The following is a 26,902-nucleotide window of genomic DNA, read 5'->3' on the forward strand; positions in this document are numbered from 1 at the left end:
TAAACTGTTGGCGCTATATAAATCCTGTATAATAATAATAATAATAATAACATTGGACACCTGTCACCTTTGCCATATTACATTTTTTTTTTGTAGAACAGTCAAGGAGGTGAGGATTAGGGGGTCTCAAATAGCACACAGATTATTTACAGCCTTCACAGACCTAGATTAATCTCCATCTTCACAGTGTCAGAACTTTAAGCCGGCAACACTGTAGGCAGTAACTTAGCTGGTACACAGACTTCTCTCTCCGTTTCCTAGGCTCAGTGCACCCACTTTCAAGTAAGTCACCAGGCCCTTGGGTCTTTTCCTTGGCACAGCTTTCCCCATAAACAGGCAGAACAACTTCTGGACTTTTTCAGGTCTATGTCCACATTCAGCAAATGTTAGGCCCCACACAGGCTATGGGACCTAAAAGCAGAGCATAGTCCAGTAGCAAACCCCCCGGCCTCAGCCCGGAGGAAGAGAGAGATCCAGGCCTATCACAGATGTATATTGGACGTCCAAAAATAACTACTAAAATAAGTGTAGGTGAGCACATAACCAATACATTAAAAGGATATAAATATCATAATGTCTCAGAGCACTACAGGCTTTATCATGCAAAATACCCCTCTTCTCTCCAATTTTGGGGGAGGGATAGGATCCTCCCTGCTTGGAGAGGCTCTAATAGAGTTAGTAGAGACCTCTCCATAAGGGAAACAAAGTGGATTCATTTATTACAGACGATGAGCCCATAGGGGTTAAACATCAAACTGGACATTGACTGCTTCATTAATGATTAATACTTATTAGTCGGGTTCTAACTGAATATTTTGAGAATTTTTTGAGGATATACCTTATTTTGAGATAAATATTATATATATATATATCAATTTGTAAAAGCAATAGTATCACTCCTCCAAACCTTAAATTGGTAGTGATAATTACTCTGAGGTTCGATATTTGTAGATTATATTTACCATTTTTTTTATAAAATTTTATATATTGTGTGCTGCGGACTTTTGAATTGGAGAGTCTATTAGTCTCTTCCTGCAGGATTTAATGGTTATTTCAAACTCTCTTAGTCAATGTGGGGTTAATGGAACAGTTGGACGATCAGGTCAGTCCATTTTAATTCTCACATGAGTAGTGTGTGTTATATTGGTGGAGTATGGTGAGACACAGTAACGTGCATGCCGTTGTTAACCATCTAGCCGGTTGTGAGTATTTTATAATTTACAATTTATAATTACAATTTTAACTGGCAGAAGGTGGGTAAATTGGACAGATGGACAATATTGCGGTGGTCCATGTTCATTGACTTAAAAGTCTACAGAGTTAAAGTGATGAGGAGGAGGATACTTAAGATTTTTTGCCGTGCCGTGCCGTGTTGTCACCCCCTGTGACAAAGTCGGAAGTGACGAAACATGTCCGGACGTGGCTACATGCAACGCTGATACGGTGACTCCACGTGTACAAAGGAAGTTATGAGGAGATCGCAACACTGAGTAACCTCGCATGTTTGGAATTTTAACAAGGCGATTTTGAATCTTTTATGATGTAAGTGCATTACTTTCAATAAACTGATTACCTTAAAGCGGAGTTCCACCCTAAAAACTAAGGGCCTGATCCACAAAAACCTGGCGGAACGTAATTTTTCCTATTTAAGTTACACCGCCGCAAAATCTCTACCTAAGTGCCCGATCCACAAAGCAAGGCGTTCCTAATTTAATGGGGCGAGTCCCATTTAAATTAGGCGCGCTCCCGCGCCGGACGTACTGCGCATGCTCCCAACGTCATTTTCCCGACGTGCTTTGCGCGGTTTTACGTTGCGCCGGGTTTTGAGAATCGCGACGGGTGTAAAAAAAAAAACGAGTTGCGGCGAAAAAAAAAAAAAAAAGACAGCGACGCGGGGTAGAAGGGTCTACTTTTACAAGGTGTAAACAGTTTAGGCCTTGTAAAAGCAGCCCTAATATTGCGACGGCAAACTAATACTTACGGAGAAAAAACGAAGCGTAAAAGCTTTGTGGATCTCCGTAAGTGCTAATTTACATACCCGAAGCGGCATTTCGACGAGAAATGCCCCCAGCGGCGGCTGCGGTACTGCATCCTAAGATCCGACAGTGTAAGTCCCTTACACATGTCGGATCTTCTGCCTATCTATGTGAAACTGATTCTGTGGATCAGTTCCATAGATAGAAACAGGGATACGACGGCGTATCAGTAGATACGCCGGCGTATGCCTTTTGAGGATCAGGCCCTAACTTCTTATTAATAGGTTGCCTTTAATCTTAAAAGAAACATGTTGTTAAAAAAACTGTTTTTACTTACATGGAAATAGCTGTTACTAGGCAGATTTCCTAATCTGCTTAGTTCCTAGTCCACCGTGGATCTACTTCCCTTCCTAACCCCCATGGGCTCCTGGGAAATGAGTGTCATTATTTCTCAGGAGTCTCTGGGCATTACTCTGTTACAAAAAATCACATTATTTCCATACAGGAAATTACACGATTAAGGAGGATCACAGCGCCATTTTTGAAAAGGGAACAAAGCCCAATCGTACATTTCCGGTTGAATGCTCCGCCCACAAGCTATAGTAGAATTCAAAAGTTGTATGACTAGTGATAATTATATCTATTAACCACTTACCCCCCGGACCATATTGCTGCCCAAAGACCAGAGTACTTTTTGCGATTCGGGACTGCGTCGCTTTAACAGACAATTGCGCGGTCGTGCGACGTGGCTCCCAAACAAAATTGGCGTCCTTTTTTTCCCACAAATAGAGCTTTCTTTTGGTGGTATTTGATCACCTCTGCGTTTTTTATTTTTTGCGCTATAAACAAAAATAGAACGACAATTTTGAAAAAAATTAATATTTTTTACTTTTTGCTGTAATAAATATCCCCCAAAAATATATAAAAAAACATTTTTTTTCCTCAGTTTAGGCCGATACATATTCTTCTACATATTTTTCGTAAAAAAAAATCGCAATAAGCGTTTATTGATTGGTTTGCGCAAAAGTTATAGCGTTTACAAAATAGGGGGTATTTTTATGGCATTTTTATTAATATTTTTTTTTACTAGTAATGGCGGCGATCAGCGATTTTTTTTTCGGTATTGCGACATTATGGCGGACACTTCGGACATTTTTGACACATTTTTGGGACCATTGGCATTTTTATAGCGATCAGTGCTATAAAAATGCATTAGATTACTATAAAAATGCCACTGGCAGTGAAGGGGTTAACACTAGGGGGCGGGGAAGGGGTTAAGTATGCCTGGGTGTGTTCTTACTGTGGGGGGGGGGGTGGCCTCACTAGGGGAAACACTGATCCTCGGTTCATACATTGTATGAACAGAAAAACAGCATTTCCCCTGCTGACAGGAACGAGAGCTGTGTGTTTACACACACAGCTCCCGTTCCCCGCTCTGTACCGAGCGATCGCGTGTGCCCGGCGGCGATTGCGCCCGCCGGGCACACGCACGGGAGTCGGGGGCGAGCGGGGGGCGTGCGCCCCTAGTGGCGGCTAATAGGCAGGACGTCATATTACGTGCTCTCGCCTAGGAGAGCCAACTTGTGGACGTATTTCGACGGTGCGGCGACGGCAAGTGGTTAATTATTATTACTAGTCAACCAAAATTGTAATTCTTCTATAGCCTGTGGGCGGAGCATTTGACCATAAATGTCCGTTCGCGCCATCGAATATTTATGTCTCTATAATGTTGACTCTTTTCTCTCTATGTCAAATCTTTTCTCTCTCTGTCGAATAATCTTGGACTAATAGAGTTAGGTTACGCGCATTCAACCGCAGGTTCGATAGACACAGATCGCTATTGCCACCGCCATGTCGAATCTTCTATCTATATCGAACTGTTGTCGCAAAGAAATGAAAATAAAGTATTTTTTATGTCGGATCTTTCGGATTTCGGATTCTGCACGTTCGTTATCGTTTGTTAAAACGAACGCGAAAATCCCAGAAATTCGAACGAAAATGCATTCAGACGAAAACGAATGCACATGTCTACTTAGCACCTAACTAGGAGGGTGCTATAATTATATATAGCCAGATTCAGGTAGAGTTACGCTGGCGTATCAATAGATACGCCGTCGTAACTCTGAATCTTAGCTGTCTATTTCCGCCAGCCGCTAGGGGCGTGTACGCTGATTTACGCCTAGAATTCGTAAATCAGCGAGATATGCCTATTCAAGAACGTACGCTTGCCCGTCGCAGTAAAGATAGGCCGTTTACGTAAGGCGTTTTCAGGCCTAAAGATATTCCACCAAAAAGATGGCGCAGCCAATGTTAAGTATTTTTACGTCGTTTGCGTAAGTCGTCCGTGAATGGGGCTGGGCGTAATTTACATTCACGTCGAAACCAATAAGTCTTTGCGGCGTAATTTGAAGCATGCACACTGGGATACGTCCACAGACCGCGCGAATGCGCCGCTCGTTCAAAACGTCATTTACGTGGGGTCATGCTTTATTTGCATAAAACACGCCCACCTCTGCACAATTTGAATTTAGCGCGCTTACGCCGGCACATTTACGCTACGCCGCCATAACTTAGGACGCAAGTGCTTTGTGAATACAGCACTTGTCTCTCTAACTTACGGCGGCGTAGCGTATATGAGATACGCTACGCCTGCCTAACGTTAGGCACGTGTACCTGAATCCAGCTAATAGACTAGAGGGTGACAGCATGCAATTCTCCAGTCTAACCGATGAAGCTGACTGATGGTCTGATGTGCCTACACACCATCAGTTAAAAAAACGTTCGAGTCCAATGCGGTGACGTAAAACACAATGACGTGCAGAGAAAAATTAAGTTCAATGCTTCCAAGCATGCGTCGACTTGATTCTGAGCATGCGCGGGTTTTTAACTGATGCTTTTCATACTAACCATCGGTTTTGACCTATCGGTTAGGCGTCCATCGTTCAATTTTAAAGCAAGTTCTAAAATTTTGGACCGAAAGATAACTGACCGATGGGGCCCACACACGATCGTTTTGGACCGATAAAAGGGTCCTTCAGTCCGCTTTCATCGGTTTGGACCGACCGTGTGTACGCGGCCTAAGGCCTGTTCAATCTGTTGTGGCAAAAATGACCTAAAGAACATTTTGTTTGGAGCTCCATTCCAAGACACTTAGGTTTCAAAGAGCCCATCAATTCTTCTTCTGATTGCCGTCAATCGGCGAGCCTCAATTCCATAGGGTTGTCTCAATCAAGGAAGCCAATTATTCAGTCAATTTGGAGATGAGGAATTTCCAACTGCTAATCCTTCCATGTTGTTTGTTTTGCCATTATAGGTCATCCCGGGGCAGCCCCTGGCCTTCTACTTATCCAAACAGCACCTTCTTGAGGGATCACACAAGGCTTTTTTCGGAATCCTTCACTGTTTAACAAAGCCCAGGATTGAGACTGCCACAGGACGGCCACCAACCAGGAAAAAACGCTGACGTTATGTTGTATTTAATAATCCCTGTACAGACCTGGAAAAGGCCAGCCATTATCTCAGAGAGCCTGGGACAAAACACACAACACCGGGCATGTTCCTTGTGATAACTGCTGGAAACAGATGGAAATTCTTTACATTCATTGATTAAGGAGACTCGGAGAAGAGCTAGCCATGTTTTCAGACTTGTAGGTGTGGAATCGGATTTCCCCAGGAAATGCATTCCACCGAGCGCCCCCAGATGACCAAGGGAAACTAAACTCAGATTATTTTTCAGCCTTTAGACTGGCAAAGGTCAACTCAACGCAATGACCAGGTCACCGGAGAATTAGATGTCAGCGCTTTTTTGGTTACGCCGTGTCATGCCGCTACTGTGTTCTCAAACAATAATAGACTTTGAAGTCAGAGCAAATCTGTAGCTCAGGTATGGAATCCTTTGGCTGGAATTTGTAGAATGGATTTTATTTTAGGACTAAAGTTTATTTAGAAATATTTTTTAACAAAGAACATATAGAGCGTCTTATTATTAACCACTTAACCCCCGGACCATATTGCTGCCCAAAGACCAGAGCACTTTTTGCGATTCGGGACTGCGTCGCTTTAACTGACAATTTTCGCGGTCGTGCGACGTGGCTCCCAAACAAAATTGGCGTCCTTTTTTTCCCACAAATAGAGATTTCTTTTGGTGGTATTTGATCACCTTTGCGGTTTTTATTTTTTGCGTTATAAACAAAACTAGAGCGACAATTTTGAAAAAAAAAAATATTTTTTACTTTTTGCTGTAATAAATATCCCCCAAAAATATATAAAAACACTTTTTTTTCCTCAGTTTAGGACGAAACGTATTCTTCTACATATTTTTCGTAAAAAAAAATCGCAATAAGCGTTTGATTGGTTTGCGCAAAAGTTATAGCGTTTACAAAATAGGGGGTATTTTTATGGCATTTTTATTAATATATTTTTTTTACTAGTAATGGCGGCGATCAGCGATTTTTTTTCGGTACTGCGACATTATGGCGGACACTTCGGACACCTTTGACACATTTTTGGGACCATTGTCATTTTCACAGCAAAAAATGCATTTAAAATGCATTGTTTATTGTGAAAATGACAATTGCAGTTTGGGAGTTAACCACAGGGGGCGCTGATGGGGTTACGTGTGACCTGAAGTGTGTTTACAGCTGTAGGGGGGTGTGGCTGTAGGTGTGACATCATCGATTGTGATTCCCTATAAAAGGGATGAGACGATCGATGCTGCCGCCACAGTGAAGAACGGGGAAGCCGTGTTTACACACGACCCTCCCCGTTCTACAGCTCCGGGGACCGATCGCGGGACTCCAGCGGTGATCGGGTCTGCGAGTCCCGCGGTCCTGGTCATGGAGATTCGGACCTGGTCGCAGGAGCGCGCCGCGGGCACGCGCCCGCGACCCATGGATGGGTACTAGTACAGGACGTACCTGTACGTACATGTGCCCAGCCATGCCATTCTGCCGACGTATATGTGCAGGAGGCGATCCTTAAGTGGTGAAAAAGCCAGTTTAAAAGAATAGTAATAGTAAAAAAAAGTTTTTGCGGATTTAATTAACCTTTTAATTAACTTTTTTTGGTTAATTCTCCTTTAAGTGGGTGTGGCAGGGGGCGTGTCCTATGCCTACATATGTTTGTTAGTAGGTGTACCTCATTCCCATCTCAAAATGTATTGAAAAGATGGAGACCACACATGGAACAATGAGGGACACTGAGGGACAGCTCTGACCTGCCAGTGCTGGAGGACAGCAAATAAAGAGGTGTGTTTTCCCTAATGTGCAAATACAAGTTATAATCCCATATCATGGCAAGAACAATTACACTAAACTCCCTGCGTAAACAGACTGTGGTGCATGATGGAGAATTCCTGCAGTGCTAAGTGATTGTTTTCAAGAGCACAGTCAACAGCTAGCATGGGGCTTTTTTTTTTTCATTGTGGTTGTAAACCCAATCATGTTCATGTGTTCTTTTATGCAGATAAAGCTGCGGAAGAAGCAAAAGCGCCACCTACAGGTCACTGAGAGAAATTCAAACAGGATAGGCCCTATAGTGACACAACACAGGAGGAGCAGAAGAAATGACAGTGTCAAATACAGCAAAGACATTCTTTATATTAAAGTGAACCTGTCGTAAGACAAATGCAACAACTGCCATTACAGGCCTCCTTCTGAAAATTTGAATTGCTTGGATTTTGGTAATTTCCTGGCTTAAATATTGTCTGAGTTTTTGCCCCTGAACAAGTCAGAGAAAAGCCAGAAGTTCTTGTGATCAGACATGTTCCAGTTTAGGGACTCAAATAATTAAAGCCAGAAGGTCCGATATGACAGCCAGGCAATTGTTATTTTCAGAAGCATAGGTCGGCAAAGGCAATTTTTATGTTTCTTACATGCCAGGTCTGATGTAAAGAATACATGTGATTTCTGACAGCTCAGCTTCTGCCAGTTTAACGCCATTTACTTCTGTGTGCGTTACTGCCAGTTTAACGCAATATAGTTTTGCATGCGTTACTGCCAGTTTAGCGCCATATAGTTCTGTGTGCGTTACTGCCAGTTTAACGCCATATCATTTTGTGAGTTACTGCCAGTTTAACGCCATTTACTTCTGTGTATGTTACTTCCAGTTTAACGCCATATCGTTTTGCGTGCGTTACTGCCAGTTTAACGCCATATTGTTTTGTGTGCGTTACTGCCAGTTTAATGCTGTATCGTTTTGCGTGCGTTACTCCCAGAAGTCAATAAACAGCTCAGCTCCACTGCTCTTTGTTCAATTAGTGACTTAGCAGCTCAGCTCCCCCAACCCCCTCTCCTAACAGTGACTCAGCAGCTCAGCTCCCCTTACTCATTTTCCTAACAGTGACTCAGCAGCTCAGCTCCCTTTACTCTCTCTCCCAGCAGTAACTCAGCTGCTCAGCTCTCCTGCTGATCCTTCCAAGTAGTGACTCAGCAGCTCAGCTTCCCTGCTCCTCTTTCCAGCAGTGACTCAGCAGCTCAGCTTCCCTGCTCCTCTTTCCAGCAGTGACTCAGCAGCTCAGCTTCCCTGCTCTTCTTTCCAGCAGTGACTCAGCAGCTCTGCTTCCCTGCTCCTTTCCAGCAGTGACTCAGCAGCTCAGCTCCCCTGCTCCTCCTTCTAGCAGTGACTTAGCAGCTCAGCTTCCCTTACTCCCTTTCCCAGCATTTATTAAACAGCCCAACTGTTCTTTGCCCATTGTGCATCAGTGACTCGGTAGCTCAGCTCACCCTGTTTCTCCTCCAAGCAGTGACTATACAGTGTAGCTCCCTCTTCTCCTACCTCAGCAGTGGTTCGGAAGTTCAGATCCCCCAATTCCACCTCTCGGCAGTGACTTAGCTGCTCAGATTCCTGTACTCCCCCACTCAGATGTGCCTAAGCAGCTCCTTCTTCCCTTACCCCCCCTCCCAGATGTTACTCAGCAGCTCAGCTCCACCTTCCAGCAGTGATCAGCAGCTCAGCTCATCCTGCTTCTCCATCACAGTAGCTCTTCCTAATTAACACAGGCGGGCAGAACTCACCAATAGAGTCTGAGAGACAAAAGAAACCATCCAAGAATCAACCCCACCCCCCCCCCCCCCCCCCCCTGCAAACACAAGAAACTGTAATCTCTGTTTTTGTTGGATGACCCCATAGAATCAAATATATATATATACCATCAATATCATTGTCAATGTGAAAAATATAGGAAAAGCGATGGCGCAAATAGAAATCCTTTTCCCTGTTTTCGTAGAAGATTGCGGCGTTCTACTGGAGACGTTCTGTGACTCGGGGATATAAGCTCTGCTCGGTCGCTCCAAAGTGACAAATGACAGCGCCGAAATATCAGACGCGGGCGAGTTATTTATCAAACGACAGCCTCTGCTCTTCTAAGTAATCCTCAGAAGACGTCTTCTTACTAAAGTTCCATCATAATTGATAAGACGGCTTCTCCTAAATGGAAGACGTGGCTTTCACACCCCGAAAATAAAACGCAGAGGAACGTCTCATTTCATTTAGATACAGAATCGGAGTGTATCTAAACCCGATCACTAAAATCTAATTTCTTCCTAAAAGTCATTTTCAATTTTTTGAAACATGCAACTTTCATTAAAATTGTAGCTGCTGATCCTGCCATTCATAGCTGAGCGCAGCCTAGTGCATTAGGGGGTGCACACCAAAGCCCAATCACACATGCATATATATATATATATATATATATATATATATATATATATATATATATATATATATATATATACATACAGTGGATATAAAAAGTACACACAACCCTGTTAAAATGTAAAAAAATTAGACAAACTTTTCACACCTTTAATAAGACCTATAAACTGTACAACTCAACTCCATTCAAAAACAAACTGAAATCTTTTAGGTGGGGGGGGTGGGGGGTAAAAATCAAAAGCTAAAATAATGTGGGTTGCAAAAGTGTACACACTCTGTTATAACTGGGGATGTAGCTGTGTTCAGAGTTAACACATTTTCTTAGTCGCATCCTACAGCAAAAGTCATGATCCGCAGAGATTGACCCACAGCTATCACATGGTACCTGGGCCAACCACAGCACCATGTTCCATGTAATAGCTGTGGGCCAATCACAGCATCACAATAGTAATCACAGCTGTTATGTTCATGACAGTTCAAAACATTGGGCTAGATCCAGTAAGAATCGCCTATCTTTAGGCGGGCGTAGCGTACCGTATTCTGAAAGAATTTGCGCCCGAAGTTACGGCGGCGTAGCGTATATGGGCCGGCGTAAGCCCGCCTAATTCAAAATAGGCTGGTAGGGGGCGTGTTGTATGCTAATTAATCGTGACCCCACGTAATTGACGCTTTTAACGAATGGCGCATGCGCCGTCCGTGAAAGTATCCCAGTGCGCATGCTCGAAATCACGCCGCAAATAGTAAATGCTTTCGACGTGAACGTAACTTACGCACAGCCCTATTCGCGTATGACTTACGGAAACTACGTAAACGGCGCAAAATTCTACGCTGTCCCGACATCCATACTTAACATTTTTTCTTTTTGTTTTGTTTTACCATACTGTCATATTTTTTTTAACATGCCACTCAGTATGCCTGATCACCACCACACCCGTCATATGATGACGCTGTACTGCCCTACTGACAGTATGTAAAAAAAAAAACTAAAGCTAAACTATTAAAAGCTTTTTTTTTTTTAAGTTTGCCCGCTAAATATGCGTTTGTTTTAAAAAACGGCTTAAGGGGAATTTTAAAGAATTCTGTAAATGGACTCTATTACCCGACGCAGAAATGACTCGGTGAGTAAACGGTCCCCTAAGTGAGTATGACCCACACCACCGACATGTCAGCCCTACGTGACCAGTTTTCCGAGTCGCCTCCCGTCAGTCCCTGGGAGCTTGTCATAACCAACAGCTTGTAAATCCCGACACTGATAGCATTTTCAGAGCGATCCGACAACTGACAGGGGCCCCCGACACTGACACACAATGACAGCCTTCACCCAGGCGTAAGCAGACCTTTAGCTACAGGTCATGTTTGCTGACACACACATTGTCTGACTGTATTTTTTTATTTTATTTAAATGGCTAATCTCTTAAGTACTGTCACAGTAACAGTGTAATCAGAGAGAACTGACAGCACCGGTCTAACCGCACATCACACACTTCTTACTGTAACATTTCATAGGAATAAAATTTTTTAAAACTTTTATTGAAATAAATTCCTCATAGCCTCACGGCATATAATCTACCCTGTGTGCACCAAATGCCTTTGCAAACTTATAGACAGATTCAGTAAGACCTGCCTAACGTTAGGCAGGCGTAGCGTATCTCATATACGCTACGCCGCCGTAAGTTAGAGAGGCAAGTGCTGTATTCACAAAGCACTTGCGTCCTAAGTTACAGCGGCGTAGCATAAATGGGCCGGCGTAAGCGCGCCTAATTCAAATTGTGAAGAGGTGGGCGTGCTTTATGTAAATAGACCATGACCCCACGTAAATGACGTTTTGAACGAACGGTGCATGCGCCATCCGTGGACGTATCCCAGTGCGCATGCGTCGGATAGAATGCCTAAGATACGTCGAACACTGCCTACTACGTGAACGTAACTTACGCACAGCCCTATTCGTGTACGACTTACGCAAACAACGTAAAAAGATACGCTTGTTCCGACATCCATACTTTGCATGGGCTGCGCCACCTAGAGACCAGCTTTATCTTTACGCCGGCGTATGTCTTCCGTAAACGGCGTAACTAATTGCGACGGGCGTACGTACGTTCGTGAATCGGCGTATCTTGCTCATTTGCATATTCAACACGGAAAACAACGGCCAGCGTAAATATGCACCCTAAGATACGACGGCGTAGGAGACTTACGCCGCTCGTATCTTAGCCTAATTTAAGCGTATCTGGTTTCCAGAATACGCTTAAATTTACGACGGCGTAGATTCAGAGTTACGACGGCGTATCTACTGATACGCCAGCGTAACTCTCTCTGAATCTAGCTATTAGTTAATACCTTGTAAAAGTAGTGGTGACATCATCGATGTGCTGTACATAGCCTGTACAGGCTGTCTGCAGAAAACTATAGGAGGGGGCGGAGACAAGACTGGTCACCCTGCACACGGAAAGGGAGCAGAGCTGTGGGAGGGGCCCAGAAGGCTCCACCCACTACAGGCTGCCTGCAGAAAACTGCATGAGGGCCTACCTCCAAACTTTTTTAAATGGGAATGAGGGACACCTATCAGCAAAAGTATGTAGGCATAGGGCACACCCCTTGCCACGCCCCCTTAAAAGAGAATTAGATTGGTTTAACCCACAAGTGCTTTTTTTTTTTACCACTACTATTCCTTTATATTACCTTTTGGAATTTACAAATTCAGCAATTTAGAAATCAGATGAAAGGTTTAGCACTGGGAAAAACGTTTTGATAAATAAAAAGTGCATTTTATATACAACTATATGGATCAGACCAAAAACATACTGCCCAATGTCATACCCTCCACACTGCTCTTCTACACATACTGCCCTCTGTCATACCCTCCACACTGCTCTTCTACACATGCTGCCCTCTGTCATACCCTCCACACTGCTCTTCTACACATATTGCCCCCTGTCACACTCTCCACACTCCTCTCCTGTACATACTGCCCTCTGTCATACCCTCCACACTGCTCTTCTACACATACTGCCCTCTGCCATACCATCCACACTCCTCTCTTGCACATATTGCCACTGTCATACCCTCCATACTCCTCTCCTATGCATGCTGCCCTCTGTCATACCCCTCCATACTCCTCTCCTGTACATACTGCCCTCTGTAATACCCTCCTCACTTCTCTCCTGTACATACTGCCACCTGTCTTACCTTCCTCACTCCTCTCCTACACAATTTGTTCCCGTCATACCCTCCACGCCCCTCTCCTGCACATACTGCCTACTCTCCTACCCTCCACACTCCTCTCCTGCACATACTACCCTCTGCCATACCATCTACACTCCTCTCTTAAACATATTGCCCACTGTCATACCTTACACACTCCTCTCCTGCACGTACCGTCCACTGTCATACCCTCCACACTCCTCTTCTACACATGCTGCCCCCTGTCATACCCTCCACACTCCTCTCCTGTACATACTGCCCCCTGTCATACCCTCCACACTCCTTTTCTACACATGCTGCCCCCTGCCATATCCTCCACACTCCTCTCCTGTACATACTGCCCCCTGCCATATCCTCCACACTCCCCTCCTGTACATACTGCCCCCTGCCATATCCTCCACACTCCCCTCCTGTACATACTGCCCCCTGTCATATCCTCCACACTCCTCTTCTACACATGCTGCCCCCTGTCATACCTGCCACACTCCTCTTCTACACATGCTGCCCCCTGTCATACCCTCCACACTCCTCTTTTACACATGCTGCCCCCTGTCATAACCCTTCACACTCCTCTGACATATTACATGCAGAAAGCTGTATATTAGCTTCCCATTGTGACCCATCACCCCGCCTGTCATGCTTACTCTGCCTGGCACAGTGACAGCAGGTAAGAGTGCTTCTCTGGTAGAGGTATGCAAGGGACGTCTATTCTAAGCCTTTACACAAAGCAGAGTCTACATATACAAGAAGCACAACTTCCAATACGGGGCTCAGGTGCTCACAGCAAAAGTATTTTTTTTTAAATGTCTGCCTGGCGTAAATCCCAATGACATATTTCTACATAATCCTAACCCCTGTAACTGTCACTGTTGCCGGACAGCTTTATCTCAAGTAAATGCGAAGAAAAAAAATGATATACGTAGTGCTGTCATCACACTTACTAACCGCATTGTAATAATAGGAATATCGTATTTTTACCAGTCCTTTAACAGTATTTGTATGTAGGGTTATTTTACATGGGGATGTGATGTTCTATAAATGATGTCCGTTCCGGTGTCGGTTTCTGGTTATGTGTTGTAGAAGCACAGTGCATGGTGTTCTTCTTGTAGAGTGAAACCAGATTGAGATGTTTCCATCTATCGGGGAGAGCCCAGTCTGCTGTAAATGAATCATAGCCATTCTTACAACTGTAACACGGTCACCGGTGTTGTCCCAGCTTCACGCTCTCAAGAAATTCAAAGGCTTAGTCACCCAATGCTTCTCAGATCTGCTACTGCTTCCACTTTTCATGTCAATCATTCATGGTATAGATTAGATGTAAATGTAATTATTGAACACGTCACCGTTTTTTGGGTAAATCTATTTCTAAAGGTGCAATTGGCATGAAATTTTCACCACATGTCAGTAACAACCCAAGCAATCCATATATACCAAGAAACCAAAACAAATAGGTTTAGAAGTGAAGTTCTGTGTAATAAAATAGAATGACGCAGGCAAAAAGTATTGAACACGGTAACTGAATTGTATTTAATACTTGGTACGAGATTCTTTGTTGGTAATGAGGGCTTCAAGACGCCTTCTGTATGGAGAAACTGGTCCCATACGTTGCTCCGGTGTGATTTTGCGCCATTCTTCTACACAAACAGTCTTCATATCTTGAAGGTTCCGTAGGCCTCTTCTATGAACTCTGGGCCAGATTCAGGTACAATTGCGGCGGCGCAACGTAACCCGTTTACGTTACACCGCTGCAAGTTTTCAGTGTTAGTGCCCGATCCACAAAGCACTTACCTGCAAACTTGCGGCGGTGTATCGTAAACACGTCCAGGGCAAGCCCGCCCAATTCAAATGGGGCGTGTACCATTTAAATTAAGCGCGCTCCCGCGCCGGACGTTCTGCGCATGCTCCGTTCGCAATTTTCCCGACGTGCTTTGCGCGAAATTACGGCGGACCGACGTGTTTGTGAATCGCGACGTGCGTACTTACGCCGGGAAAAAAAAATTCAAAATCGACGCGGGAACGATGGCCATACTTTAACATGGCTGGTGTAAAGTTAAGCAATGAAAAAGATTGCTTAACTTTGCGACGGGAAACTAAGACTTGCGCCGACGTAACGAACGCAAAAACCGTTGTGGATCGCCGTAACTGCTAATTTGCATACCCGATGCTGGAAAACGACGCAAACTCCACCCAGCGGCGGCCGAGGTACTGCATCCTAAGATCCGACGGTGTAAGACAATTACACCTGTCGGATCTAAGGGCTATCTATGCGTAACTGATTCTATGAATCAGTCGCATAGATACTCTGAGAGATACGACGGCGTTTCAGAGAAACGCCGTCGTATCTCTTCTGTAAATCTGGCCCTCTGATCTTTAGTTATTTCCATAGGTTTTCTATTAGATTCAAGTCAGGTGATTGGCTGGGCTATTGGTGCCACTGGTGCGCAGTCATGTTGGAACAGGAAGGAGCCATCCCCAACAGGGCCGTCTTTAAGGTAGGGCATAGGGGGTAGCTGCCCTGGGTCCTGTCATTGTTGTGGGGCCCAAAGCAGCTGCCTCATACTTGCCAACTATCCCAGTTTAAATTCCCTTGTCCCTTGAAGTTTTAGTCCTGTGCTGTGCCCTGATATCTCAGTGTGAAGTGCTGCTACTAATGCTGCCCAGCTCTGCCCTATTGTTGTGTACAGATAACTCACCTGCAGACTCTTTACATTTAAATAACTGTCATTTATATGTAAATTCATATGTAAATAAATAATGGTATCATTCATATGTAAATAATGGTATAATTCATATGTAAATAGTGACACCATTCATATGTAAATAATGGTATCATTCATATGTAAATAATGGTATCATTCATATATAAATAATGGTATCATTCATATGTAAATAATGGTATCATTCATATGTAAATAGTGACACCATTCATATGTAAATAATGGTATCATTCATATGTAAATAATGGTATCATTCATATATAAATAATGGTATCATTCATATGTAAATAGTGACATCATTCATATGTAAATAGTGACATCATTCATATGTAAATAATGGTATCATTCATATGTAAATAGTGACATCATTCATATGTAAATAGTGACATCATTCATATGTAAATAATGGGATCATTCATATGTAAATAGTGACATCATTCATATGTAAATAGTGACATCATTCATATGTAAATAATGGGATCATTCATATGTAAATAGTGACATCATTCATATGTAAATAATGGGATCATTCATATGTAAATAGTGACATCATTCATATGTAAATAGTGACATCATTCATATGTAAATAATGGGATCATTCATATGTAAATAGTGACATCATTCATATGTAAATAATGGGATCATTCATATGTAAATAGTGACAGCATTTATATGTAAATAATGGGATCATTCATATGTAAATAGTGACATCATTTATATGTAAATAATGGGATCATTCATATGTAAATAGTGACAGCATTCATATGTAAAATCATATGTAAATAATGGGATCATTCATATGTAAATAGTGACAGCATTTATATGTAAATAATGGGATCATTCATATGTAAATAGCTGAGACATTCAGCATTCATATGTAAATAAAGGTGGCATTCATATGTATATCATGCCCCTTTGCAGTGAAGAGATGATGTGCTGTAACCTCTAACAACCAATCAGTGAGCAGTATTATTGTACAGTAATCTCTAGCAACCAATCAGTGAGCAGTATTATTGTACAGTAATCTCTAGCAACCAATCAACAAGAAAAAAATCATGTGCTGTAACCTCTAGCAACTAATCAGTGAGCTGTAATGTGTGCTGTAACCTCTAACAACCAGTCAGTAAGTGGTAATGTTATGCTGTAACCTCTAGCAACCAATCACAATCACTGCCTGATCTGATACGGTTAACTGATTTTAGGACTAGCTGATATTTATTGTATGCCTCAGAGCAGGTGGAGAGCAAAATTGCATGGGGGGGGGGGGGGCCCAAGTTGTTTTTTAGCCCAGGGTCCAATCAACATTAAAGACGGTCCTGTCGAGATGACAAGAAAAGGCCAAAAAAATTATAAAACTGTAAATGTTGTCCTTTGGTTCACCCTTTATCCTGCCAACCACATGCCCGCTAGTTCCATACGGGGAATACCGCTTTGCAAGTGGCGCAACAGATCAAGGAAGCGATAGGCCTTGCTGCAAGAATGCAATGGTGTATAATAGACATAAAATGTGTTTGTCCTCGGACTAGACTCTATTGGAAAGATTAAGATTTTTATCTCTACCACTAAAGAGATAAGATAACATCTTTTTTGGAATGCCAGTGAGATGGTAAAGATAAAAACCTAGTAATGGGCAGATTACTGGTTAACTTTTGAAAAAATTACAAGCCAGCCTCAAAGGACAAGTGTACAACAGTGGTCAAAAAAGACCTGTACTGAAATATCTTTTCTTCTATGACGTTACACTTGTGTGCCAGTCCAAGAAATACCAAAACGACTTTAAGGGAACCTGTGCTTTGTCAAACACAGCCACTGTGCAATAAAATTGTCGACACTGTGCCATAAAATTGTAACCCCGGTGCCATGCCATCAAACGCAGCCACTGTGCCATGCCATCAAACGCAGCCACTGTGCCATCAATTGTCGCCACTGTGCCCATCTTTTGTCGCCACTGTGCCATGCCATCAATTGTCGCCATTGTCTCCACTGTGCCCATCAATTGTCTTCACAAACAGAAAAAAATACATAAATTGCCGCCACTGTGCCCATCAAACACAGCCACTGTGCCCATCAAACACAGCCACTGTGCCATGAAATTGTCGCCACTGAGCCATGCTATCAAACGCAGCCACTGTGCCATCAATCGTCGCCACAAACGAAAAAAAATACATAAATTGCCGCCACTGTGCACATCAAACGCAGCCACTGTGCCCATCAAACGCAGCCACTGTGCCCATCAAACACAGCCACTGTGCCATGAAATTGTCGCCACTGTGCCATGCCATCAAACGCAGCCACTGTGCTATACTATCAAACGCAGCCACTGTGCCATCAATTGTCGCCACAAAACAAAACATCAATTGTCGCCACTGTGCCCATCGAACACAGCCACTGTGCCCATCAAACACAGCCACTGTGCCATAAAATTGTCGCCACTGTGCCATGAAATTGTGGCCACTGTGCCATGAAATTGTCGCCACTGTGCCATGCCATCAAATGCAGCCACTGTGCCATGCTATCAAACGCAGCCACTGTGCCATCAATTGTCGCCACTGTTCCCATCAATTGTCACCACTGTGCCATGCCATCAATTGTCATCACTGTTCCATGCCATTGTCTCCACTGTGCCCATCAATTGTCACCACAAACGAAAAAAAATACATCAATTGCCGCCACTGCGCCCATCAAACGCAGCCACTGTGCCCATCAAACACAGCCACTGTGCCATAAAATTGTCGCCACTGTGCCCATCAATTGTCGCCACTGTGCCATGCCATCAATTGTCATCACTGTGCTATGCCATTGTCTCCACTGTGCCCATCAATTGTCGCCACTGTACCATGCTAAAACGCAGCCACTGTGCCATCTATTTTTGTTTATAGCGCAAAAAATTAAAATACCATCAAAAGAAAGTTCGATTTGTGTGAAAAAAAGAACGTCAATTTTGTTTGAGAGCCACGTCGCACGACCGCGCAATTGTAAATTAAAGCAACACAGTGGCAAATCGCAAAAAGTGCTCTGGTCTTTGGCCAGCCAAATGGTCCGGGGCTGAAGTGGTTAAACAATCTTTTTGGCTATGAGATTACCTATTCCATTCTTCAGTGGTAAACATATTACTAATGTATATATTTTAGGGCTGTGCAAATTAACTTTTAATTAATCGATTAATCTTGAATTTTTTTGATCGATCAAAATCGTTTTGATCGATTAAAATTCTTTTGATTGGTACTCACCTCTCCGCCGGCTTCCGGGTCTTCAGGGAGTTCCGTCGGAGATCCAGTAACGTCACAGACACCAGCGGGGCTTGCCGTGTCCATCTGAAGGGCTCCTTTGCTGTGCCTTCATATCTGCATGACGGCAGGACCTCACTATCTGCACACGCAAGGGCTGTTACACTTCCCTCTATCACTTCCCTCTATCAACCTGGGATTCTACAACCATCCACTGGGAGTTGTGATGGTTCCCTTCACGGGACATCTACATGCCGACGGACTGATGTTAACCCCTCCTCATCTGGATTCAGCAGTGGTATCGTTGTACACATTTTTATACCAGTATCATACTTAGCTACATGTTTTTATGACTGCTTTTGCTACTGTTTGGTATTACTCGCACCATTTGTACAGTTTATGTAGCTACATCGATTTTATCTCCAGTGCAATATTTATTTTGTTACCTACTTGAAGACTATAAAAGTTTTAATGCTATTCCCATCGAGCGCAGCCTTTGTGTGCTTTTTTGTATCCTGCTATCCATTTTTCCAGTGGTTGGTAGCTGCACTGGGAATCAGCCTGCAAGGAGATCAGCTAAAAGTAGTTGGATCTGTATGTGCGTTATAATTAATCGAAATTAGTCGATTAATCGATTAAAAAAAATAAAATTAATCGAACAGAAAAATTTTGACCAGTAACAGCCCTAATATATTTATTTGGTGCACCATGAAATGCTATGAAAACTGAGATTTTTAAGGTATCTCTTTAGAGCAAACTATCCCCCAGAAGAAGACCATAAATGCACAGGTCGAAACGTGTCGGGTTGCCACACAGTTAAATGCAAGTGTCTTTTTCGGCAACCCCAAAAATGTGGCAGCGTCCCCCCCCCCACCAATTTTCTATTTGCGGCAGGACCCCCCCCCGGTTCTAAATTCGCCGCAGAACCCCCCCCCCCCCCCCCCCCCCCAGTTCTCTGCTCTAGGGGAGGCCATGCCTGAAGCTGTGTGAGGGGCCTCACAATTTCGGATGACTGCCCTGATGACATCACATGACACTCTCAGACCCACCCCCCCCCGCCCCTCCTAAACACACTGTAGCAGGCACTTGGATGGTCTCGGCTGCCTCCAGGCCCCGAGCTGCACATGTGCAGTTCTGAGCCGAGTGTCACAGCCATATTTTTTACTGGTAACCTTTTCCTCTTACTGGCATTTACTGGCAGGAGTAAAGTGCCCATTTTTTTGTGGCTGCCAGTAAAAATACTGACAGTTGGCAACATTGCCTACATGTGACCCTGGGAATTCGATCCTTTAGCTGCTGATAAAAATGTTTTTCTTCCAAAAGGTCTTTCATGAACATGAATGGTCTCTCCAAAGCATGCATTGGCTGAAGGAGGAGGGAAGGGAAGAGTAGTAAGAATTTCCCCGTGTTTGCTTACTCCTAGAAAATTTGAACAGCAAAGGAATTGTAAACATTTAACCTAACTGATTGAATCTCACCTATGGACCAGTTGACTGAAAGGTCACCTTCGACCTGCGAGGTGTGGATGTCCAAAGTCTTATCTCTCTGAACTCTCTAAAATACATATTTGTGACTAACAATCAGTCAGTTTAGAGATTTCTTTAACATTTACTATTATTTAACAACATTTCATGAAAGCTCTCACATAAAGGAGCAATTCTGTGAAATTGCAGCGCGTCGGAGGAAACGGAAATAGAAAAGAAAAAACCCAACTTCTTTTTGAAGTGGTCTTATGTTGGGTGTGTTTCACAGAGCACATCTGATGATGTGATTGAGAAAAATAACAATGACGGAAATAATGTATTTCGGTCTCTCCGATCGTTTCCTGAAACTAGAGAGTTTCATGAAGATGGACCAAGATTTACCCGCGTCTCAGGCCCACCCCATAAAACTAAAATAAATGGGTTTATGTGGAAGAGTAACATTTGTAAGTGGTAATGAGAAAGTTTTACCATGTAGTTAAAGTGGATGCAAACCCAATGGCCCGGATTCAGAGAGCAATTGCGCCTGTGTAACCATAGTTACGCAGCGCAATTGCTGATTTGCTCCGGCGTTACGAATGCTCCTGATTCAGGAACATCGTAACGCCGACTGCAGCCTAAAATCTGCGTGGCATAAGGCTCTTATGCCACGCAGATTTTAGGCTGCATTCTTGCGATGACCGCTAGGGGGCGCTCCCATTGTGCTCAGTGTATAGTATGCAAATTGCATACTAACACCGATTCACAATGTTGCGCGGGCCCTGCGTACGCAAGTTACGGAGTTTCCGTACGGCGTCTTTAGCGTAAGGCTGCCCCTTCTAATAGTAGGGGCAGCCAATGCTAAAGTATACCCGCCGTTCCCGCGTCGTGAAATTTGAATTTCACGTCGTTTGCGTAAGTGATTCGTGAATGGCGCTGGACGCCATTCACGTTCACTTGGAAGCAAATGACGTCCTTGCGACGTCATTTGCCGCAATGCACGTCGGGAAAGTTTCCCGACGGAGCATGCGCTCTACGCTCGGCGCGGGAGCGCGCCTAATTTAAATGATTCCCGCCCCCTACGGGATCATTTACATTAGGCGCCCTTACGCAGGTCAATTTTAAAGAGTGCACACGCAATTTACGGAGCTACTGCTCCGTGAATCGCGCGCAGTGCAGATAATTTGCGGGGGCGCAGGGCAAAAAAACGCTGCCCTGTGCCTCCGTAAAAAAGGGGCAAATTCTACCTGAATCTGGGCCAATGTCTTTATTTTTTTGCTGTCACAATGTAGAGTTTAAGATTTCCTGTCATCTGTGCCCAGTCTTACCACACAGAGTTAATCCAGCTCTGAGGAATCCTCTTTTATTGTTCAGTGAAATAAAACGGACTTCCCGAGAAAAACCTTATGCCGTTTACACGCGATCATTTTCCGGCATTAAAAAAAACGACGATTTAAAAAAATTTCATTTAACCACTTAAGGACCCCTTCGCGCCCATATACGTCGACAGAATGGCACAGCTGGGCACATCCACGTACCTGTACATGGCCCTTTAAGCCCAGCCGTGGGGTCGCACCGGTGCGTGCACGCGACCCGGTCCAAAGCTCCGTGACCACAGCCGCGGACCCGATCGATCCCCGGAGCTGAAGAACGGGGAGAGCTGTGTGTAAACACAGCTTCCCCGTTCTTCACAGTGCTTGATCGTGTGTTCCCATATATAGGGAAACACGATTAATGACGTCACACGTCCAGCCCCGCCCCCCTACAGTTAGAAAAACATACGAGGTCACACATAACCCCTACAGTGCCCCCTAGTAGTTAACTCCTAAATTGCCATTGTCATTTTCACAGTAAACAATGCATTTTTATAGCATTTTTTGCTGTGAAAATGACAATGGTCCCAAAAATGTGTCAAAATTGTCCGATGTGTCCGCCATAATGTCGCAGTCACGAAAAAAATCGCTGATCGCCGCCATTAGTAGTAAAAAAAAAAAAAATAATAAAACTATCCCCTATTTTGTAAACGCTATAAATTTTGCGCAATCCAATCGATAAACGCTTTTTGTGATTTTTTTTACCAAAAATATGTAGAAGAATACGTATCGGCCTTAACTGAGGAAAAAAAAGTTGTTATATATCTTTTTGGGGGATATTTATTCTAGCAAAAAGTAAAAAATATTGTTTTTTTTTCAAAATTGTCGCTCTATTTTTGTTTATAGCGCAAAAAATAAAAACCGCAGAGGTGATCAAATACCACCAAAAGTAAGCTCTATTTGTGGGAAAAAAGGACACCAATTTTGTTTGGGAGCCACGTCGCACGACCGCGCAATTGTCAGTTAAAGCGACGCAGTGCCGAATCGCAAAAACTGGCCGGGTCCTTTACTTGCCTAAAGGTCCGGGTCTTAAGTGGTAAAAAAAAACAACTCATTAAACCCAACAATGTGAATAACACTAAGTAGTCTCCTACACGCTGATAGTTTAAAAAATAAATTTCAAGAATATATATGTGTGACAATACATGCTTTGTTTTTATTTTTTATATACTTTTTACTTTATTAGTATTACTTTATTATAATTACATTGGGCCATATTCTGAGAGAAGTTACGATGGAGTATCTCAGGATACTCCATCGTATCTCCCTTTTTTGGCCCGTGTATCTATGCGACTGATTCATAGGGCCAGATTCACAAAGAGATACGATGGTGTATCTACAGATACACCATTGTATCTCTGACGTAAACTGGTCCTATCTATGCGCCTGATTCATAGAATCAGATACGCATAGATTGGGCTAGATCCGACAGTGTTACAAAGTGTTACACTGTCGGATCTTTTTTTCAATTTAAAAATGGCGCCGGGGGGGTTCCCGCTGATTTACGATAAATAATATGTAAATCAGCGAGATACGCAAATTCACGAACGTACGCGGACCCGACGCAGTCTTCTTACGACGTTTCCGTAGCGGCGTACCCGTCATATACTTACCCCTGCTTTCATCAGGCGCAGCCAACGTTAAGTATAGCCGACGTTCCCGCGTCAAATTAAATTTTTTTAACATTGTTTGCGTAAGTCGTTCTCGAATACGGACGGACGTCGTTTACGTAAGCGTCGCAACCACTGACGTCCTAGCGACGTCAGTGGGAGCAATGCACGCCGGGAAATTTCGCGGACGGCGCCTGCGCATTTAAATCGGCGCGGGAACGCGCCTGATTTAAATAGTACACTCCCCTAGCCGCGGAATTTGAATTCCGCCGGGGGATTTAGGATCCGCCGTCGCAAGTTTGGAGGTAAGTTGTTTGTGAATTAGCCACTTGCCTCCTAAACTTGCGGGAGCGGATCTTAATTCACGTAGAACGAGCGGATCTATAGATCCGCTGCGCTACGTGAATCTGGCCCTTCGAATCATTTTCGCATAGATACACTTAAGATCCGCCATGTGTAAGTCACTTACACTGTCGGATCTTAAATGTAAGTACGCCGCCCGCCGCTAGATGGCATGTACGTGAAGGACTCATTTGCTTATGCAAATGAGCCTGCTACGCCGATTCCCGGACGATTTTGCGTCACGTACCCGTCGCTAACGTCGTTTGCGTAAGCGGAAACTTACTCCTGCTATATGAGGAGTAAGTTTCCACATGTCCCACGTAGGCCATGTTACGGATGGCGTCGGGTCCGCGTCGTGTTTTTCCGTCGGCAACGTCGTTTCCGTAAGTCGTTCTTGAATACGACACGTCGGCGTCATTGACGTTTTACGCCGAGAACTGGAGCATGCGCACTGGGCTTTTTTAAGCCCGGCACATGCGCAGTTACTTAGAATCGGGGGCACGCTTAATTTGAATAGAAGCCGCCCCCTTGGAGATACGCGTGGCTACGCCGGGGCATTTACACCCCGCCGCCCCAAACTATGGAGCAAGTGTTTGGGGAATACAGCACTTGCTCCTGTAGGTTGGGGCGGCGGAGTGTAAATGGCTTACGCGCCGCCCGCGGACATTTAGCCAGAATATGGGCCATTATTATTATCTTTGTATCCAACGTTCCATTTATTGTAGAGGGATGTTTTTTTGCAATGAAAAGTTCTCTGGAGGAAGTTGTGTTCTACAAACCAATGAACTGGATGAAAGGACAAAGAGATTGGCACGCTGTGTACAACTACAACTCTGTGTAAAAAAAAAGAAAAAAGCAGAAGTAATATTAACTTTTGAAAAAAAAAAAAGAACCAAAAAACATCACATTTCCCCCCAGGAAGGAAGCCAAGTGTGACATGGAAAAAAACTATTTCTAAAAAAAATGCATTTCCTTCATAGAGGCTGTGTCATTAAAATAAGGGGAATTAACTAAAAATATTTGTAGTGAGTCATACTATTTATTCAGTGCTAACCGTATTATGGAAAAATGTTTTGTTTGCATGTGATCGTTTTCCTTTTTGCTACAATAATATGATAAATGACAGAACAGTTTTATACAATTTTAAATCACATTCCAGAGTATAAAGACTCAATTCCCACCCCCGAGGAGCGAAGACGATATTTACTAATATATACTACTGATATTTTATCAGAGATAAAAGTGCATGAAAACATTTTTATAAGCGCTCAACTGCAAGATAAATGAGGGAAGTGAAGGTTTATGAATTATGGGATAGTCTGGATTACAACTCAGTAACAAATGGGTAAGACGCACATAGAAGTTGTAAGGGAGCTCCATGCGGACCAGAATTATCCAGACATGCCAAGGGGTACACATACCTCTATGAGTGTTCCACATCATAAGACAGAAACCAGTGGCAGCTGGTGCTTTACATTTTTTTGTGGGGGGAAGCAAACAAACTAAAACATTCTGAAAAGAAACCTATCAATTGCAGCCTCACTGTTCTAATCAAACGCAGCCACTGTGCCTATCAAACGCAGCCACTGTGCCTATCAAACGCAGCCACTGTGCCTATTAAACGCAGCCACTGTGCCCATCAAATGCAGTCACTGTGCCATCAAACGCAGCCGCTGTGCCCATCAAATGCAGTCACTGTGCCATCAAACGCAGCCGCTGTGCCCATCAAATGCAGCCACTGTGCCATCAAACGCAGCCACTGTGCCTTTAAACACAGCCACTGTGCCATCAAATGCAGCCGCTGTGCCCATCAAATGCAGCCACTGTGCCATCAAACGCAGCCACTGTGCTATCAAACGCACCCGCTGTGCCCATCAAATGCAGCCACTGTGCCATCAAACTCAGCCACTGTGCCATCAAATGCAGCCACTGTGCCATCAAACGCAGCCGCTGTGCCCATCAAATGCAGCCACTGTGCCATCAAATTCAGCCACTGTGCCATCAAACTCAGCCACTGTGCCATCAAACGCAGCCACTGTGCTATCAAATGCAGCCACTGTGCCATCAAATGCAGCCGCTGTGCCCATCAAATACAGCCACTGTGCCATCAAACGCAGCCACTGTGCTATCAAATGCAGCCACTGCGCCATCAAACGCACCCGCTGGGCCCATCAAACGCAGCCACTGTGCCTTTAAACGCAGCCACTGTGCCATCAAATGCAGCCGCTGTGCCATCAAACGCAGCCACTGTGCCTTTAAACGCAGCCACTGTGCCATCAAATGCAGCCACTGTGCCTTTAAACGCAGCCACTGTGCCATCAAATACAGCCGCTGTGCCCATCAAATGCAGCCACTGTGCCATCAAACGCAGCCACTGTGCCATCAAATGCAGCCACTGTGCCATCAAACGCAGCCACTGTGCCTTTAAACACAGCCACTGTGCCATCAAATGCAGCCACTGTGCCATCAAACGCAGCCACTGCGCCATCAAACGCAGCCACTGTGCCATCAAACGCAGCCACTGTGCCTATGAAACGCAGCCACTGTGCCTATCAAACGCAGCCACTGTGCCTATCAAACGCAGCCACTGTGCCATCAAACGCAGCCACTGTGCCTTTAAACGCAGCCGCTGTGCCCATCAAATGCAGCCACTGTGCCATCAAACGCAGCCGCTGTGCCCATCAAATGCAGCCACTGTGCCATCAAACGCAGCCACTGTGCCATCAAATGCAGCCACTGTGCCATCAAACGCAGCCGCTGTGCCATCAAATGCAGCCGCTGTGCCATCAAATGCAGCCACTGTGCCATCAAATGCAGCCACTGTGCCATCAAACGCAGCCACTGTGCAATCAAATGCAGCCACTGTGCCATCAAATGCAGCCACCGTGCCATCAAATGCAGCCACTGTGCCATCAAATGCAGCCACCGTGCCATCAAATGCAGCCATCAGTGCTATCTATTAGAGTCCATTAGTGCCACCTGTCAGTGCCAATCAATGCCGCCCAGTGCTGCCTCATTAAGTGAGGTGCCACCTCATTAGTGCCCATCGGTGAAGGAGAGAACGGAACGTTATAACAGTATATAAGAATTTTTTTTTTTTTTTTTAATTTGGGTCTTTTTTAGTTTGTTTAGCAAAAAATAAAAAGCGCAGAGGTGATCAAATACCACCAAAAAAAAATGTCTATTTGTGGGAAGTAAATGATAAAAAGTTAGCTTGGGTACAGTGTTAGATGACCACGCAATTGTCATTCAAAGTGCGACAGCGCTGAAAGCTGAAAATTGTCCTGGGCAGGAAGGGGTGAAAGTGTCCGGTACTGAAGTGGTTAAAATAAAAATATAAAAT

This window comes from Rana temporaria, chromosome 5, assembly GCF_905171775.1.
Source record: "Rana temporaria chromosome 5, aRanTem1.1, whole genome shotgun sequence".
Taxonomy (NCBI): domain Eukaryota; kingdom Metazoa; phylum Chordata; class Amphibia; order Anura; family Ranidae; genus Rana; species Rana temporaria.